The sequence below is a fragment of the Nicotiana sylvestris genome, chromosome 1 (genome assembly GCF_000393655.2).
Source record: "Nicotiana sylvestris chromosome 1, ASM39365v2, whole genome shotgun sequence".
In the NCBI taxonomy this organism is placed as follows: domain Eukaryota; kingdom Viridiplantae; phylum Streptophyta; class Magnoliopsida; order Solanales; family Solanaceae; genus Nicotiana; species Nicotiana sylvestris.
The window spans coordinates 3,624,054-3,630,053 of NC_091057.1; positions in this window are offsets into that span (position 1 = coordinate 3,624,054).

Here is a 6,000-nt window from a genome sequence, read left to right on the forward strand (position 1 = left end):
GTGGTTGCCTTGATGGCTCTTTGTTGTTGTATACTTGCAAAGAAAGATGCCACCTTTCTCATTCTATTTTAGCTCCCAATCCCTACTTAGCCAAAAGAAACAAATGATGTTATCTTGAAGAAATATCACAATGATCAGTCCAAGTGTTTTGAATTTTTTTAAAGAATATGATCTTTCAAAGTAAAACAAAATCTAATGCAAATGTCATGATGCCTTCACTCTTGTTTCCTTCAAATTGTAGAACGTGCGGGTTCATAATGCAGTTTCTTCCCAATTTATTAGGGAGAATTCTACTTCTAGAACTAAAGAATTAAAATTAAAAGTCAGAGTATAAATGTGTTTTTGTACTTAAATAGTCTCCAGCACATAGGAATTACTTCACTTGGAGAAAAAATATACCTCTCACCTTTCCCAAACTCCTTTTCTTATCCCCTTTGGAGTAGATCAAGAAATGGATGATGAAAAAGAACTAGACCTTACTTATAAAATTTTGAATTATTATAGATGAATGTTCTAGGAATCTTTTGTTATCAACATTTTTGAAACTTACTTACTCTCTTGAAATGTACTAAACTTATGCACTTGGGTACAATATTTGCTTTAGGGATATTATTTGCTTGAAGGATAATTTTATATTATTAATAGTTTCATTTTATGATGTATTTTAAAACAAGTGTTATTATTATTATTTGTTATATATATAAATATTTATTTATAACATGTGCTATATTTTGGTTTTAATTGAATTGATACAATAGCCTACCAGAACCGTTGCAATAGGACACAAATGACTAAACCGTTGCAATAGATCCTATAAAATATTCCAAATTGATCTATAAACGGTTCCAAATACAAATATAACAGTTGCGATACCTTACAGAAACCGTTGTTATATCCATACATAACCGTAACAATAGCTTACATAAGTGTTGCTTTAAATAATATGGTAACGGTTAAGAACCGTTGTGTAAACAATATAGTAATGGTTTTAAACCGTTCCAATTGAAAAAAATAAACGTTCCAACAGAGAAGGTGAAAACCGTTGCAATATACGTATCTATAGTCACGGTGATGCAAACCGTTACACGAACCGTTCCAATAGGCCTATCGGCACGCGAGCGGATGTAACGGGTTATAAACCGTATATACCTATGGCAACGACCATAGGGTGTCTATGGGAACGGTTGTCCAACCGTTACCGTAGACCAATTTTTTCGTAGTGATAAGAGGCGAATCCAGGATTTAAATCCTATGGGTTTAGTTTTAATGTTTTTAATATTGAACCCATTATATAGTTATAGTTATGGTTCATATCTATTATTATTATAATTTTAATGAATTTTTACATATAAAGTTTTACTCCGCGATCAAAAGTTATGGGTTCAGTTGAACCGGTAGTTAATACACTACATCCGCCTCTGCATTAGTTAATGTGCAAGTAGTACTGTTACAGCTCAAGAGTTGCCTATCCCAATGATTAATTAATGGAAACAAGTTTGTCCATATTTAGTTGAAATGAGTATCGTCTGTTTTATAGCAGAAACTCTTCTAGTAGTAGATGTCCATATGTAATAGGTGTTTGTGGATATTTCATATTGTTTATACTAACCTAAATGCATTAAATTTGTAGGGAAAATATGACATTCACGAAGATGCAAAAAAATGGATTTTTCAATCAATTCAAAATGCTTGGAGAAAGCATAAAAATCAGTTAAAGAAAGACCATTTTGAACCCTATGAGAATGACGAGCTAAGAATGGGGAATGAATCCAGGATTACGGGTTGATCCTAACATGCTAGCTTTCAATGCTCGTTCACCTGGAGAAGCTTCCTTTGCACAAAAAGCAGCCATACAACTAATCAATCGTCTATATCTATAGGGACTAACAATCAAGGTCAGTACATACTCCAAATGTTACACCCCTTCTGTTACTTTTCTACCACTGCGCTCTTTCTCTCTGTTCTATTTTTTTTAGAGGGAAGCTAGTAAGATGGCTAAGTCTAGTTAGTTTAGTCATTTTTTAACTTCGCCTCTGGCCCTTTATCGTTGCGTAGTTCTGTGGTTGCCTTGACGACTCTTTGTTGTTGTATACTTGCAAAGAAAGATGCCACCTTTCTCATTCTATTTTAGCTCCCAATCCCTACTTAGCCAAAAGAAACAAAGGATGTTAGCTTGAAGAAATATCACAATGATCAGTCCAAGTGTTTTGAAATTTTTTAAAGAATATGATCTTTCAAAGTAAAACAAAATCTAATGCAAATGTCATGATGCCTTCACTCTTGTTTCCTTCAAATTGTAGAACGTGCAGGTTCATAATGCAGTTTCTTCCCAATTTATTAGGGAGAATTCTACGTCTAGAACTAAAGAATTAAAATTAAAAATCAGAGTATAAATGTGTTTTTGTACTTAAATAGTCTCCATCACGTAGGAATTACTTCACTTGGAGAAAAAATATACCTCTGACCTTTCCCAAACTCCTTTTCTTATCCCCTTTGGAGTAGATCAAGAAATGGATGATGAAAAAGAACTAGACCTTACTTATAGAATTTTGAATTATTATAGATGAATGTTCTAGGAATCTTTTGTTATCAACATTTTTGAAACTTACTTACTCTCTTGAAATGTACTAAACTTATGCACTTGGGTACAATATTTGCTTTATGGATATTATTTGCTTGAAGGATAATTTTATATTATTAATAGTTTCATTTTATGATGTATTTTAAAACAAGTGTTATTATTATTATTTGTTATATATATAAATATTTATTTATAACATGTGCTATATTTTGGTTTTAATTGAATTGATACAATAGCCTACCAGAACCGTTGCAATAGGACACAAATGACTAAACCGTTGCAATAGATCCTATAAAATATTCCAAATTGATCTATAAACGGTTCCAAATACAAATATAACCGTTGCGATACCTTACAGAAATCGTTGCTATATCCATACATAACCGTAACAATAGCTTACATAAGTGTTGCTTTAAATAATATGGTAACGGTTAAGAACCGTTGTGTAAACAATATAGTAATGGTTTTAAACCGTTCCAATTGAAAAAAATAAACGTTCCAACAGAGAAGGTGAAAACCGTTGCAATAGACGTATCTATAGTCACGGTGATGCAAACCGTTACACGAACCGTTCCAATAGGCCTATCGGCACGCGAGCGGATGTAACGGGTTATAAACCGTTCCAATATACCTATGGCAACGACCATAGGGTGTCTATGGGAACAGTTGTCCAACCGTTACCGTAGACCAATTTTTTCGTAGTGATCAGAGGCGAATCCAGGATTTAAATCCTATGGGTTTAGTTTTAATATTTTTAATATTGAACCCATTATATAGTTATAGTTATGGTTCATATCTATTATTATTATTATAATTTTAATGAATTTTTACATATAAAGTTTTACTCCGCGATCAAAAGTTATGGGTTCAGTTGAACCGGTAGTTAATACACTACATCCGCCTCTGCATTAGTTAATGTGCAAGTAGTACTGTTACAGCTCAAGAGTTGCCTATCCCAATGATTAATTAATGGAATCAAGTTTGTCCATATTTAGTTGAAATGAGTATCGTCTGTTTTATAGCAGAAACTCTTCTAGTAGTAGATGTCCAAAAAAGCGAGGAAACTTTTAGAGAGATCAAAGAGAAAATAAATTTAAAGCTACACTTCCTATTAGAGAGGATGATGATGAAGATGAAATATTACATACTAGAAGAATATTTCAGCAGTATTCGGTCGACAAATATATTAAACTTGAAATGTATGGACTGAGACATTACTAGTTTTAGATTAGGTGAATCTTCCAGTAGAGGCAGAGACAACTTCTTCCAACGATATACAAATGCTATTGCGTTACTGCAGCACGTTTCTCTACTTATTTTGTTTATAACTATGACATGTGACCCATCTTGGATGGAAATAAAAGTACATATGGCATAAACTGATGATGCACATTTGAACTGAATATTTAAGTTTACTTTCCTAACTTTGGTAACTCTAATCAGATGGTGCAATAAGCTGTGTCTCAGCAACACCTGTGCTTTCTTGGTTATCCTTGCCTCCTATTCACATACAAAAGACATGATTATTCTACAAAGAGCGTCCAATCATACACCAAAAATTATATCAGAATGAAAAGTGACGCGATAAATAGTTGATCCTCTCCCTCTTGCTTGCACATGAAGCACCAACAGATGTGATTCACAAGCCTCTCCCACATTTGGCCTTCTACTTAAGTCTTGGAATCTTCTTACATAAAATCAAATGTAGTTCTGTCAAAGAATCAACCAGTGTTCTGAGGTGTTTTTGTACAGTTATTCCTCAAAATACAAGTACTTGATAAGTGTCCTGCACTATTTACTTCTACGATATGTTTGTTTGCATTTACCTTAAAGGTCTGCTGAAGTTTCCTGGCACCAACGAGTAAAAATAGCGGTAGTCCCGAAAGTATTTGAGAGTGAACATTCCAAGCATAATGGGATGTTTTACTTACGAATCTTGCTCAAGAACCTGTAACAACCCAACCCCTCGTTTTAAGCCTTTGTGCAAGTCAGTATTACTCTTTGAGACTTGTTGGAATGGTTCGGGTTGGGACCTGAGGGCCTAGGACAGGTCTCGTCACTTTTTGGAACCATGTTGCAGCTGCAGTTTTCTGCTATCAGCTGGTGCACTGCGATTCCGGAGCAGAACCACTTTTATAATATTATTTTCTTTCTACTGCCAATATACCTCGTTTTGAGTCTCCCTTCAGGGCTTAAGCGCTTTAAGCACGCCTTTGATAATTGAGGTGGATGAATTTCAATTAAGCTAAAACTACGTTCAATTGCAGATATGAAACCAACTTCATAGAGAAGGGAGAATTTCTACAAGGACTTGCCAGCCAGCTGCTTCTGATATATTGGCAACGCTACAAGTGCCAATTAGCAAACTAATGAGCTGATGGACAAAGACAATCTGATGATTCTGAATTTGAAGTTTAGTGTTGAGTTAAGCAGCTAGGGCAAGGATTATATATACAAGTGAATCAAGATTGGATCTACTCAAACAGCCTAAGGAGCAGCCCGGTGCACTAAGGTCCCGCTATGGGCAAGGTCCGGGGAAGGGCCAGATCCCAAGGGTCTATTGTACGCAACCTTACCCTGCATTTCTACAAGAGGCAGTCTCCACGGCTTGAACCCGTGAAACAGGAGGTCGCGTGTTCGAGCCATCGAAACAATTCTACAAGGACTTGCCAGCCAGCTGCTTCTGATATATTGGCAACGCTACAAGTGCCAATTAGCAAACTAATGAGCTGATAGACAAAGACAATCTGATGATTCTGAATTTGAAGTTTAGTGTTGAGTTAAGCAGCTAGGGCAAGGATTATATATACAAGTGAATCAAGATTGGATCTACTCAAACAGCCTAAGGAGCAGCCCGGTGCACTAAGGTCCCGCTATGGGCAAGGTCCGGGGAAGGGCCAGATCCCAAGGGTCTATTGTACGCAACCTTACCCTGCATTTCTACAAGAAGCAGTCTCCACGGCTTGAACCCGTGAAACAGGAGGTCGCGTGTTCGAGCCATCGAAACAACCTCTTGCAGAAATGCAGGGTAAGGCTACGTACAATAAAACCTTGTGGTCCGGCCCTTCCACGAACCCTGCGCATAGCGGGAGTGCTGCTCCTTTACCTTCTTCTTTCTTATCATCCCAGTGGAACAAACTTACTGATCCAATTCCTGTGGAGTTAGTAAAAGAAGTTAGATGACTGAGGCTAATCTGGTTTGCCTTCCAAATATGCTGTCTTTCCTGATGCTAATTTCGTCTTCCTTTATCCGGGCTTTCCTAGTAGCAATAAGTGATCAAATGTTCAAGATGTCATATTTATATAACGAGCCTTCTATAATTGCCTGTTTCAAGGTATGCAACCTCTATATGATTGAAACTTCCTTGGGGATTAAGTCTTCTATAACACATAGGTATATATGAAGAACAATCACAAGA